The sequence below is a fragment of the Sciurus vulgaris genome (assembly GCF_902686455.1).
Source record: "Sciurus vulgaris genome assembly, contig: HiC_scaffold_624_arrow_ctg1, whole genome shotgun sequence".
Taxonomy (NCBI): Eukaryota; Metazoa; Chordata; class Mammalia; order Rodentia; family Sciuridae; genus Sciurus; species Sciurus vulgaris.
In genome coordinates, this window is record NW_027632395.1 from 283803 (window position 1) to 299056 (window position 15254).

A 15254-nucleotide genomic window follows, 5' to 3' on the forward strand; every position below is an offset into this window, starting at 1 on the left:
AGGACACATGCACACTGTCCCTGCAGCATGGGTGAATGAAGGTAAAAATGAATCACATCATGTTCCAACAGCATTGAAAGACTGAACTGCTGCAAGAAATGAATTTTTTTTTTCTGGAACATTATAAAAGCCTTGAGGATACACTCATTATCTGATGGGGCTATAGAGATGTGTGACTACCCTCTCCTTTATTAGAAGAAAAACTGTTTGGATTATAGTTATCTGATTTCAGTACTTTGCCCAGGTTTTTTGGTGGTAGTGGGAAGCAAAGAAAAATAAAAATCTGAAGAGCATATGATGAAGGCTTACTCTTTAACAGACAAAAAAAAAAAAAAAAAAAAACCTTGAGTTGGGGCACAGTTGCCAAAAATTTTAGGTGTGAGAAATGGTATACTCACCCTGAACTGAATAGTCCCAAATAAAGACATTCAGATTAAAAATATGAATATTCTTTATTTATACATTCTCCACAGTTTCATGTAGTAATATGACTTGAAAAACTAGTTACAAACCAAAATCTAAATTTGATGTCAATTGACACATTTCATAGATACCAAATCAAAACTGGAGACAATTTAGAAAACTGAATAATTTTTAATATGCATTTCATTCATATATGAAAAAACATTTAGTTAAAAATAAAAATAGTATAAACTAATTATTCAAACTTAATCAAAATGTTACAAAATTTACCTCAGTGAAGGTCTGCCTTAGTAAGTTAAAAAAAACTGTGAGGTCTAAAACCTCAATGTGTAAAACAAGCAACAATCCATTAGAAAAGGGATGCAGAGGAGGCAGATTCCTAGAGATCCTACTACTCTATTTGATACCCATATTTCTAAAATTATCCTTCAGACAAATTGGTTTGGTACTTTAAACCTTTTAAAATAACTGCTGAAAACAAAATAGGTGACTAAAGTGTTTCTAATATTGGCACATGAATTTCATGGATTTTAATCAAATGTTCTATTGGAGAAAAAAGAGGTGTATGAGTATTTTTGTTAGGTGTGTGTTTCAAAGGTGTTGAAACAAAATCAGAATAAAATGTTTCAAAAATTATGGCAAAAAATTTGATTGAATCTTTCCTTTTTTTCATAGACATTATTATAGTTGTGAAGTCAAGCAAATACAGGAAAAGTAGCACTTCATACCTTGAAGTGGACATGTCATTAACTGTGGGCTGGCCTAAGACCAAAAAATGTTACAGAATGATGTTGCCTTCTCCCATTTCATCCACAGGGCTTGCTGTTCACATATCCATTAGTTTTATCTATGTTTCATATATAAGTTATTATTTCTGGAAAGAAAAAAACAAATAAAATTATTGATATTTTATTTATTAAATTTTATAAGAACGCCTGGATTTGTTATAATAGGACATTTGCAAATAACCATGGTCTGAGAATGTCTCTGATATTCATCCACAGTGACTAGAAGAGTATTTTGTAACATGGTTGGATACTAAGGCTCAAGAAGGCCTTTGAAATATTTGAGGAACTATTTCAACCTCACGCTTCTGTTTATAGAAGTTTTGTTTTTAATTTTTTAGCATAATTATTTTAGTCTTCTGTATGTTTTACATTTGGATCAAACACCTAACTTAGATTTATTGAGGTTATAAAAATTCATAAGTTATTTCCAACTTGCTTACTTTTTAAGGTCTTAAGCGGTTGGAATTACTGAGTTATATTAAACTGTTTACAAATACATATTATAGTAGATGTTCTAAAGTATCTTCAGCTTAGATAAATTTATATCATTTACTATGATAAATGAAATTCATCATATCATATTCAGCTTCATGGTTGTAAGATTTTCTAACATTTACAAGTGTATATCATTTCAAATTTTACTTTTTATGATTTTATTAACTTTCCCTCCTATATTCTGGCAAAATTCTGAAAACCCATGACCTAAAACAGAGTTTAAACTAAGGTAGCAAAGATAAAAACAGGAAGAACAGAGCTGACAAAATCATCTTTCATCTCTGTGAACGTGGATGGTAGCTGCATTTTGAAAAATCATCACTAAATCTGCTTTTTGAAAATTTCTACTGAATTTCCATCATGCCACTAATACAGGTAATTGATTTTATGGACAGCTTTAATTCTCATGATAGATCTGAGACTTAAATATTTAGAAGGCAATGAGATTGACAAAAATCCTACTTCTTGATGAAATCTAGGTAACAGAAGAAAAACTAAAATTCCTTTGGGAAACTTTTTTATATTTACATTTTATTCAGGTCTCTGAATTAGATATCATATTTTCAACTAAAAACAATAGCTGATATTTACTGAAAACCTACCAGGTGCCATTGTGGAAAGGTCTACAATGTTATTTAGTTTAATTCTCAAATATTATTTGCATAAACAAATGGATCCATAGAGAAATTAACTTGCCAAAATGAAACAGCTTAAAGAAGAAGTGCTAGAATCTGAGAAGGGAGAGAGTAGAGTTCTGAGCTTACTTATGTTCTGAAATCCTACACACTTGCAAAACCACTTGGAAATTGTGATCCCTATGTACCAAATGGATGGAAGTCACATTTTCATCTTAGGATTTCTGTTCTTGGCTACCCCAATATACAAGAATTTCTGACAAGATTATTTTTAATTATGGGTTTGGGAGAGAAAAATCATGAACAGTTATGGATGTAAAGATAGAATGTCTATCTCAAAAGTGCTAAAAACAAGTATTACAATAAAGCTTTATGCTAAAATAAGCAGTACAGGGGTCATAGTGTACTTCTTAAAATTTTAACTCTTAATCTTAAATAGTAGTATCCCATAAACATTAACAATCATGAATCTGTTATCTGGCTGCAACAGTATTGCTATTATTCTCTGGAATTGCAATACACAAAATAAATAAAATTTTAATATTTTAGCTTTATGTAATGTCATTACATTATAATTTTACATAGCAGTGGTTCTCATTGTGACATATTTCTCCATGCATGTATTATTTTTTTTAATTCATTCCCTAGTACTTTCCTTGTACTCTTTACCTCCCTTGCCCTGTTTCCCTTCCTCTACTCTTCTTCTCTTACTTTAATCTATTTATATTTTTTCATTGGTGCATTATAATTATACATAAATATGGAATTCACAATGGTTTCTTCATAATTTATACAGTATATTTTTAATAGTATTGCTCAGTTCTTTCCCTTTTATGCCCTATCTCCATCTTCATGCCCTACCTCTCCTTTACTGACTTTCCTATTTATCTGATATGCTTCCTTTTCATTCCTTTTTTCTAATTTATGTATCTAAGGATAAACTGACTAAAATAAAAACAATAACCTCCTCAAATAAATTACTATTTTCTACATGTAGTTTATTGCTTCCAATTTTTAAGAAGATGGGTAGGTTATGGCATGTTTCATGGAAGGAAATACCATGAAATATTGTAAAATAGTACTCTCTCTCCCCTTTTTATATACAGAGGTGTTATGGTTATATTTTGTAATAGAAATTGCAAATTTTTCTCAAATATCCATTTAACATTGTAGTGAAAACTAATTATCAGAAGCTTATTCAAAATCTCTCTTATGTACACATAATTTGTTGCTGTTAATTTGCTTACTGAATAAAATATGAGACTAGTGATGGCTTCAGTGGGAGTGAGGTTGTTGCCAGAAGTTCAGTTCTTGTCCCTGATGCCAATCGAACAATGAGGATAATTTTCAGAAAAGTAAAATATTGGGTATTGTCTTTCTAGCAAATGAAAGTTATGAGGACACCTGTTCCAATGACTGTGATTTTGCCCATAATCAGGAACTGGGAGATTTTATAGAAGTGATTGAGAGAAAATAAGTTCAGGAAGAAGAAAATGAAGGAAAAGAAGATGATGAAGGAGAAGTTTAGAGTTAAGATTAGGAGAAAGTTTAGAGAAAAGAAGATTAGGGAGAAGTTCAGGGAAATGGTTAGAAAAAAGAAAAATATATATAATTTTTAAAGTGACAAGGGATATACTGAAAGCATCAAGTGATCCTCTGTTACATTGACCCACTGTGAATTTCTAGCTTCTATTTCTATGGAAAGTGGGCAACAAAATCTCCAATGTGGTTTCTCCTGAAAGCAGTGAAAATTAGGGAAAGTATCCCAAAGTCCTTGTTCTCTATCAAGTGGGACATGAACAGTTAAGAGCAATCAGCATCAGAGCACTCCAGAGTTCCACAGTGGCAGATGGCATATGAATGAACAAGGCATACATAAGGCAGGATTTGTGTTAAGCTCACAATAAACAGGGCAGTAAATCATTAATTTGTAAATAATAAGCACAAAAAAATTAGTATTTCACTCAGTCTCTGAAAACCATGTGGACTGTAACTCATAAACATATCAGTGAAAACCAGATCAAGCTCATCAATGTAGGAAGTTAGGAAGAATTGTAGGTCTATGAAATCAGACTGAAATTAACTCAGGAGAAATTTGCAACTCTTGTCATTATTATTAGGCACTCTTGTATAAGAACATTTCCATGATAACCTATTTTCTTACTTTTGGTAGGGCTTACACAAGTGTACCTTTTAAGTTATATTAAAAACCATTGCTTATCCTTTTAAATATCCATTTAGGACTGTTCTCAGGCTTTACTCACCTGCCAGATGTTTGAGAAAAATTTGATCAAAACTGAACTTTGTCCTATCTACTCTTAAATGTCAGCTGAGATTCCTCAGAGATCACTCTTGGGGACAAGGTGCCAACCATCCTGCCTTCTTCAGTTTTTCTGTACAAGATATACCAACTTTCAGGATGGGTCCAGGCCTGGCTGACCATTTTTTATTTCTCTTGAATGCATCAGGGTTATTTCCATTGCCATTGATCCATCTCTTAGTAAAATGTGTACCGATTAGCTTTCTATTCTCTAGGGTCCACTCAATCTCCCTTATCAGCAGATCAGGTGATTTACCAGAAGTGCAGGACCCAGAGAGGTGTCCTGTCATTCTTTAAATCCTGGATGACTTTAGATTGAAAAGCCAAAATACTGGCTGCTTTTTCCATGACCCTTTCACTTTTTTGCATTTTTCACCATGTTTTTGAATTTAAACACCAGGCAAGACAGTTTCACCTGTTTAAAGAGAGAGTAAAATGTTATAACTTCAGTATATATAATTGTACAGATACCTCTTTAATTTAACTGGGGCTAGTATTACTACTGGAAGTAAACATTTTATACTCTATAGATCACATGGAAAATACAAAATAAAATTAACAGAGCAAAAAGAATCTTCAGTTTTTTTATGGCTATGAACAAAGAAAAATGACTTTTATACTCTTGAAATTTTAGGTATATATTTTATTCCCTGAGATAAAAATAACCTTTACCAAAAAAATCAATCTTTTGAACACAACTTTAAATAAGTTGACATCTAGAATATTTTGGAAACCTTCTAACATGGAGTAAGTGGGAGGTAGAGTCTTATCTCTGTTAAGATAAGACTCTCTTCACAACTAACACAATACACAATTAAATCTGTTAACATAAATCAAAGACAAATTAAGAGAGCTTTTAACTTTATTTTTGCATAAAAAGTGGCAGAATCCTTTTATGTTTTACAATGTCACCTTTAAACAGATCAGGCTCTCTGTAGTACCTTCCAAAAATGCATTTAAATTCTAATTCCAGTGTGAAGAGTCATATAAAATTGGGTATATAACTTTTTAACAACAGGTTTCTTTAGCTATAAAACATCAAATGCACCAATAAATGTCAATCAAATTTGTTATTTCCATACAAATGTGAGTCTTTTGCTATACCTGATTGTACTTAGGAAAATACCAACGTGGCAAAGTGATCTCTGAAGAGAAGACATTTTACATTTGACTAAGTTTAACTATTAAGGTAGAATTTAGAATACAGAGTGTATGATGACACTCATCACAGGTCTTCATGGGTTAACAAAAATCAAAGGTAGCCTTAAATCTCTTATACAATTATAAAACAATGTTAAAGATCAAAAATTGACTTAGTCAAAGCAAGCAGGTTTAAGACAGGTCTTCATATGAGAATGTGGCCTTTCTAGGTCAGATACAATGTATCAAAGAGAGCACTTATTGGTATCTTGCCAGTAAGCTTATATAAACTTTCATTTTATAAATTTTTACAGAAAACTAAGACAAGGCTTAGAGAGATAGAGTTCTCAGATGCATATATATACCATGTCACATATATTTAGGGTGTCTACTCTATTGTTATAAACTAAGTAACAGTTGTTTGTTTAACCAATTATTCATTCTGCAACTCTCTCCAGGTGTTTAGTTGGATGAGAAACTGTTACAACAAGAATTGCTTTGCCCCAGTAATTAATATTTCCTGGCAAAATGGGGTCCCTTGTTAGATCTTAAAAATGGTAGAATATTTCTGTCACCAGTTCAGAAACTGAGAGCTCTGGAATGTAGTGCCACATTCTTTGTGGACAGCAACCTCCACATCCATGAGAAATGGTGCTAGAAGGCAGGCAGAGGCCATGTTCTATTTGACCATTTTTTTACAGCCTAGGCAGATTTTCTGGAACCCTATCAACTTACATTTAGTGTGCTTGACTTCAATGAGATGATCTGCATCTTCCTGGGGCCAAACTGAGATTTGGCATCTCCAACTTAGTTCTTGATGCTTCAGACCCCTTTTATGCAACTTCACAAATGCCTGTACTTAAAGAATCACTTTCATATACTTTAACCGTGGCAGATCAACTTCAATGTCAATAGCATATAATAATCCAGAAAAACAATTTAAAGTACATATTGCTTAACAGTAAACACTCTTTCTCTTAGACAGGCTTATCCCTATAGCACCAAACTCCAGATTTTGTTACAGTAATGTATCTTTCTCTAATCACACTTGTACCTATATGTACAGACAAGAGAGAATCACCAGAACTAGGGCTAATATATGGGGACCTTTTAAACAGATAAACCTGCATGTACAAATTTCTTTCATTTACTTTAACTTGGACAGATCAGCTCCAACTGAAAGATTGTATGACAATCCAGGAAGCTTTTTAAAAGTCAGATTATTACAGTAAAAAACATTGTCATAGACTTAAAGGTGGCCCTATTTTCAACTCCCTTTAGCTCCGCCAGACCAATTCCAACTACAATATTGTACAAAAAAAAAAAAAAAAAAAAAAGAAAGAAAGAAACAGAGAGAAAAAAACTAGAGAGAAATCTCAAATCCATGACCAACAGATGGAAACTTTTAAATTGACCAGGGAAGATCTTTCCCAAGAGACTAACCCATAGAACCAGTGAAGTGAAAGCCATATCTCAAAAAGGTCATTAGTATATAGAAATAAATAGAAAACCAGATGGAATTCCAAAGACCAAAGCCAACAGATGAGAACCTAGAACAGATAAGAAGGAAGTACGTATCCCTAGGTTCTTAAGTCTCACTGAATCATGACTCCCACACAACTGGAGTCACAGATGTCCCAAGAAGAAGCAATCAGATGTTCCCACAAAGAAGAATTAGGTGTATGAAATCAAGGGTCTCTGTGTGCACACCAAATGGCCAAGGCCAAGACCAAATGGCAAAGGGTGTCACAATTTCTTGTATTTAGTTTCCTTTTTCTCAAAGTAAAGCAGCTCATAGAGCAACTTCTGCAGTTCAGGGAAAGAAGGTAGGAAGTACCCAAAGCTAAAATTGCTTCAACAGCTCTTGGGACAGTCCTTAAGTCTCACCATCTACTCACAGAAGAGCTCCTCTGGTTCGGTCTGAGGCAAACTCACACCATCACCAAATTTCTTTAGCAATATGCTCTCAACAAACTCACCAGTAATTTTGTATTCCCATCATGGATGTGCAAGTTAATTGAAGGCCAAGACTTCTCAAGAAAGCTGGAGCAAGGGCTGCTCTCAGGTCCCATCTAGGGTGCCAAATTTATTGCCAAAAGCACAGTCCTTATTTCAGATGCCAATGTAATATTGAGGACACAGTTTTGAGCAAAAGAAAAAAGGTGAGTTATTGCTGTGCTAGCAAGGGAGAAACAGGGGACTCCAGTCCTAAAGTCTGTGATTCTCCCTAGCAGCAGGAACAGGAGGCTCTTACAGGGGTGATTCAGAGAAAATGAGTATAAGGAGGAGAGTTTAGGAAGGCAAAGATCAAGGAAGAGAAAATCAGAGAGGAGAAGGTTAGGAAAAAGAAGATCAGTGAGGAGAATTTTAGGCAAAAGAAGATCAGGGGAAGGTCAGTGAAAAGGTGGAGAAAAGATAAAAATATCTAAGTTTCAATGGTACAAAGGATATAGTGAAAGTATCATATGATGTGTTGCAATGAGTAGTCAATTCTTTTCTGTTAATCCTAAATGATTTCTCTATGGATATTAACAGAGGAAACATTAACTTTTTTCTAAAACTTTATGTTCATTAAACTGCCTGTTTTTTTTTTTTAATTAAAGGTTCAATTTTTTAAATGTCATACCTTTCTAACATATGGTAATTAAAGCCCATCTGTTTTAAATTCTTTTTCCAATTTAGTATGGAAAAGACTGACAATAAGAAAAAAATATTCAGGATATACTGTCACCATTCAGGATACAAAGGAGAAAATATATCATTTTACCCAATTAAAAAAACACAATTAAATCCTCTGTATTGTACTTACTAATACTCACCTAGTTCAATTAGATAAATATGTGGCAGCTGGTCAATTATTTATCACATTTTAGTTTATTCCTCTGAGCTCATCCTAATGACTGATAGCAGTTCCTAAAGAGTCTGAATAAGAACTGATATAATGAAGAACCAAAGGCTGCCACTTGCCTTTTATGACTGAGAACAAATGGTCTTAGCATTGAATACTAACTGCTGGTCTCAGATTATTTAAACAAATCAAATGATCCAGTACATTACCCAGTTTTTTGTCCAAGTGTGAGACATAAAAAGACATGTTTGGTATTTCAGGGACTGTCTCTGTTGATTGTTGCTTATTTTATGAAATTATTATTTCCATTAAGATGATTTGTCAATATGATTTAATGTTTCTTATGAGATCCAACATGTAGAAAACATTCTGAAAAATTGTCAGAAATTTTGCAAGATAGCAGTACTTAATAATTACTATTTCATCAAATATTTCTGTTTTAAGTGTTTTGGGTTTTCACAAATAATAAATGACAAGTAATAATAACAAATGTACATGACTCCATATTTTGAAATATCTAATATGCATAAAAATCTTAAAAACCTTTTAGGAACTGATTACCTAAAATAATATTTACATCAATGGATTTATAGTTTGCGACTTCTTGAAAACATTCAAGTGGCCTAAAAAGTCATTTCACAAGCAGTATGTGGAAAACACATAGTGTAAATTTATCTGAGATGAGGAAGATCAAAATTAAAAGTCTTCTATAGAAGTAGATTATGGACATATTTTCCCCAACATATCTAAAAATAGCAATTTTCTAGTAGAAAAGAATGTACATAAAAGAATTTTAGCAAACCATATTAACAAAACAGAAACCCATTTGTATGTTTGCAATATTCAGAGCAATGGACACTTTTAGATAAAGAAAAAAATGGTCTCCTATTTTGAAGACTATCGTAATTGCTAGGAATCTAATCCAAGAAAGGTGAAGAAAAATGTATTCCTTCCTAACAACTGAAGGTGTTTTGAGCAAATAGACTCTATGGTCCTATAGTGTTCAGTAATTTGAATATCATAATAAGTCTTGTCTACTCAACCCATCAGTGTAGATTCATGGATATGGACCTGTAGGAGATTTATTGATATCTACCATTGGGTAGATTTATTGATATAGACCCTTTGGTGTAGATTCATCAATATTGATTCATCTGGGTAGATTTGTTCATATTGACCCAACTTGATAGATTCTTCAAAATCAACTTGGATGATTTATTGATATCAATTTGATTGCTTAGATTTGTCAAAATTGACTGGTGTAGATCCAGCAATAATGACACATTGGGGTAGAATCATCAATATTAATTCATCATGGTAGATTCCTCAATATTGACCTCTTGGGGTAGGTTCATAGATATCGAATCTTCACAGTACATTGGTTGATATAGACACGAGAGGGTAAATTTGTCAATATTGAACTATCAGTGTAGATTCAACAATATTGATGCTTAGTGCAGATTTGTTGATATCAACCTGTTACTTCAATTTGTCAATGTAAACTCGATAGAGAAGATTCCTTGATATTCACTCATTGGTATAGATTCAATGATACCAATCCATTGGGATAGATTTATCAATATTGATATTTCAATATCAATTCAACAATGTAGATTCATCAATATTGACACATTGGGATAGATCCTCCAATATCAACTCTTCTGAGTATATTCATTGATATTGACCCATTATGATAGATTCATCAATATTGGCCATTTGGTATAGGGTATAGATTTTTTTATATCAACACATTGGAATAGATTCATCAATATTGACTCTTCAGTGCATATCCATCAATATTGACTTATCTCTGTAGATTTGTCCATACTGACCCATTGGGTTAGATTCATTGATATTGACTTGATGAGGTATATTCATCAATATCAACTGTAGATGTTTATTCATTGATATTGATTCTTTGATCCTTTGATATTGACCTGTCAGGATAGATTAAACAATATTGACTCTTCAGTGTAGATTTGTCCATATAAATTCAGTGGGTTAGATTTGTTGATATCAACTGGATGGGATAGATTCATTGACATTAACCCATAGGTGTTGACTTATTCATATCAATGGATATATTATTGGTGTAGATTTATTGATATTGAATTCTCAGGGTTGATTCATCAGATATTGAATTGTCAGTATCAATTAGTAGATGTAGTTTCATCAGTATTGAACACTTGGGATACATTCAACAATACTGGCTCTGCCAGGTAGATTTGTCAATATTGACCTGTGTGGTAGATTTGCTGATATTGACTCTTTGACTCTTTGTTGTAGACTTATTGATATTGAATAATTGGTGTAGATTTTCAACTCATCAGGATAGATTCATTGAAATGGACTCAACTGGTCATATCCTTCAACATTGACTGATCACTGTAGACTCGTATTGACCCATTACTCTAGATTTGTCAATATTGACACAAATATGTAAATTCATTAATATAATCTTAAAGGTGTAGATTCATCATTATCTACCCATCAGGGTAGGTTACCTGATGTTTATTTGTTAATATCAATTTTTCAATGTAGATATCTCAGTATTGATGGGTTAGATTTGTCAATATCTTCTCACCTGTATACTTATGTTGATGTCAACCCATCAGTATAGACTCAGCAATTATGACTTCTTGGGTTATATTCCTTGATATCTACTTGCCAGTGTAGATTTATTGATATTGATATGTTGAGGTAGATTTGTCAATATTGACCTGACAGGGTTTATTAGTTGATATCAACCTGTTGTAAATGTTCATCTATTTTAATGTTTTGATATCAATTTATAAATATGTTTGTCAATATCAACTCAAAAGTATACATTTGCCAATATTAAGTGATCATTGTAGATCTTCAATATTCACAAGTTCATGTAGATTTGTTAATATCAACCCATTTGAGTAGATTTTATCAAGCAGTCATTGTGAAATCTCTGCTATGGACTAAAGTGGGTAGAATTTTTGATGTTGACTAATTTATGTAGATTCATAAATATCAACTTGTCAGTGTAGATTTATCAGTATTGATTTGTCAAAATCAAATAATCGATGGAGATTAATTGATATCAACAGGTGCAGGTAGATACATTGATATGATCCCATTCAAGTAGTTTAATTAATATTGACCCACTGGACTAGATTCATCGATATCATCTTGTTGAAAGCTGTTTGACAATGTAGATTCATTGATATTGACTGATCTGGGTACATTAGTTAATAACAACCTGTCTGGGTATTCATTGATATCAGTTAATCTGTGCAGATTTGCCAGTATTAACACATCAGGTTTGATTATTTGATAATACTTTGTCAATATCAATTCTTCATATTAGATTGGTTAATAGCAACTCAACAGAGTAGATTCATCAATGCCAATTTGCTGGTATAGATTCATCAATATTGACATGTTGGTATAGATTCATCAATATCAAGCAATTGGTGTCAATTCACTGATATTGACCCATCAGTGTTGATTTGTTGATTTTGACCCATTGGGGTAGATTCATCAATATCAAATTGATGAAATAGATTCCTAGATATTGACCCATAGGTGTTAACTCATTAATATGGACCATTAATGGTAAATTTGACAAATTTGTCTCTTGTGTACATTTGGTGGTATTGACTCATCAGTGTAGATTCATCCTTAATAAACTATCAGTTAGATTTGGCAATATCAACTTGATTGGGTAAATTCATCAATATGAATTTGTCATTGTAGGTATATAAATTTTGATATGTCAATATTGACTCATTGATGAAGATTCATCAACATTGACTCATCAGTGAAGATTCATTCATATTGACCCACAGGGGTAGAATCATAGATATTGACTCAATGGTGTACATTCATCAATATCAACTTAAAGGTGTAGATACATCAATATTGACCCATGAATGTAGATTCATTGATATTGACTCAAAGGTGTAAATTAAATGATGTTGTCCTCTAGGGGCAGATTCATCAATATTGACTGGTTTGGGTACTTTTGTCAATATCCACCCATTTGGTATATTCGTCAATATCTACTCATCAGAGTAGATTCATCAATATTACCATGTCAGAGAAGATTGTATTTGCCTATATTGATTCTTCAATATAAATTTGTCAAAATTCACTCTGTGGGATAGATTTGTCAATATCAACTTCACTGGTTAGATTTGCTGAAATTGTCTTGATGGTGTACATTCATCAATATTGACTTGTGAGAGGTTGTGGAATAAGGAAGTTTGCATTCCTTGTTGCTCCATAACTCAGGATTCAAGGAAAGGAAAATATGTTTCTCTGTGAAGCAGTCACTGTGACTCATTGACCCCCTGTTTTTTACCCCATTCATCCACTGTGATCACCTGCCATCTGCCAGCATATTTTTGAGGGTAGATTGTACCCTGACTGCTGCCTATCATCCACCATTTACTTGTTTGCCTGCCTCTTGCCTGCCTTTCACCTACCCATCAACTACCTTCTGATGTCCACTTGCCAATCTTCCATTGTTAAACTATGGGCTGCATGCAGACCACCAGTGGATTGCATGCTGACCATTGTTGCCTGGAAGAACACTGTCACAGTCCCCACACGTTTGGTTACATGTGGCTGTCACCATTTTGGGACAACAAAGAGGACCTAAAGAATCCCCAGCCAGACTGAACCCACCATGCCTCCAGGACTACTTACCTGACTGGCTGTACCCCACAAAAACTCGACACCTGCACACTGTCCTGCAGCTCTCCATTTGCCAATACATTTGGAAGCCAGTGCAGCCATCTTGGATTATCCTGGAAGTGAAAGCCACCATCATTAGTTGGGGAAAATCCACCCTGAGACACCTGCTGGAGACTGGAAGCTCATTGTCAGGTACCTCTCCTTCATAAGGCTACTGAAGACTGAGAGGTATGAATAGCATATGATTGTTATACTGTGGATTTTTTTCTCCTCTTGAAAAACTTAAAAATTTTATTTCTTTATTTTTCCCATTCTATTTCCTTTTGTTTACCTGTTTCCTCAGAATCTCTTTCTTCTTTTTCTCATGCTAACAACCAACATCTTTTGACTTCACTTTCACTCTTCCTATGATGTAGTACTTCTATACTCTAATTTATCCCATTAACTGTTATATCCTGCACCCCTATCCATCCTCTTTGTCTACCATTAGAAATTGTAGATCTCATTGCAAATCTATTTGGCATGTTGTAGATAATAATCAAAATCATCCTCTCTGTTTATTATGACAACACTGTTAATGACTTCATAGGGGGTATTTGGTAGAGTGCTACATATTATCTGTAATGGGTGCTACTAATATTGATCTCCCCATTAAAGAAGGGGTTTTGGGAACCTTCTGGGTTACTAAAAGTCTATAGGTGGAAAACTGCTATACCCCAGATCTGCACTGCTAGAGAGGAAGATACATGACCAACATGAAAAAACAAGGGAATAAAGTATTCCAAATAAACCAAGATTCTCTATTAATAGAATTCAATGACAGCATAGAAGAAGAAATGTCAGAGGAGTTCAGAATATACTTAATTAAAATGACTTGTGAAGCAAAGGATGAGATAAGAGAGCAAATGTGGGTAATGAACAATCACTCCAATAAATGGTTGAAAAAGCAACTGCAGGATGTAAAAGATCATTTCAACAAAGAGATAGAATTTCTCAAAACAAACCAAACAAAAATTCTTGAAATGAAGAAAACAATAAACCAAATAAAAACCTCAATGGAAAGCATCACCAACAGATTAGATCAATTGGAAGACAGCACCTCAGACAAAAAATCAATATTGAAAATAATGTTGATGAAACAGAAAACATGGTAAGATATTATGAATGGAACATCCAAGATTATGTAATATCTTTAAAAGACCAAATTTAAGAATTGTCAGGACTGAGGAAAGCACAGAGATACAAACCAAAGGAATAAACAACCTATTGAATGAAATTATATCTGAAAATTTTCCAAACCTGAAGAATAAAATGGAAAATCAACTACAAGAGGCTCACAAAATTACAACAGATCCACACTAAGAAACATTATAATGAAAATGTCTAACATCCAAAATAAAGATAGAATTTTAAAGACTTTGAGAGAAAAGCCTCAAATTACATGTAGGGGGAAACCAATATGTATATCAGCAGATTTCTCAGCCCAGAAACTAAAAGCTAGAAGGGCTGGGAACAACAGATTTCAAGCTCTTAAGGAGCATGGTTGGCAACCAAGAAACTTACACCCAGCAAAACTAACTTTCAGATTTGAAGGAAAAAATAAAATCCTTCCAAGATAAACAAAAGTTAAAAGTATTTACAAATAGAAGGCCTGTACTATAGAACATTCTCAGCAAGATGTTCCATGAGGAGAAAATGAGAAACAACAATGTAGGTCAGCAAAGGGAAGAACTACCCTAAAGAAAAAGTAAATCAAAGGAGAAACCAAGTCAAGTTAAAAACCAAAAATAAGCCACAATGACTGGGATACAAATCATATCTCAATAATAACCCTGATTGTTAAAGACCTAAACTCATCAATCAATTTTTCTGTCTCATAATGGTTATGATTTTGTCAATCTACAGGTTAGGTTAGGAAAGATAGACCTTTGTGATAT

General features: G+C 33.2%; 1 long non-coding RNA gene and 1 pseudogene across 2 annotated transcripts in view; both read right to left on the reverse strand.

Annotated features, from left to right (window-relative positions):
* Positions 1 to 15254, reverse strand: part of LOC306652863 — a 325125-nt gene that overhangs the window by 128517 nt on the left and 181354 nt on the right. The window lies entirely within an intron of this gene.
* LOC306652862 (cyclin-dependent kinase 17-like) overlaps positions 1 to 15254 on the reverse strand; it is a 139875-nt pseudogene that overhangs the window by 18242 nt on the left and 106379 nt on the right. Inside the window, exon 6 of the transcript XR_013766776.1 lies at positions 4918 to 5076. The product of XR_013766776.1 is annotated as a cyclin-dependent kinase 17-like (transcript). The remainder of the gene's footprint in view (positions 1 to 4917; positions 5077 to 15254) is intronic.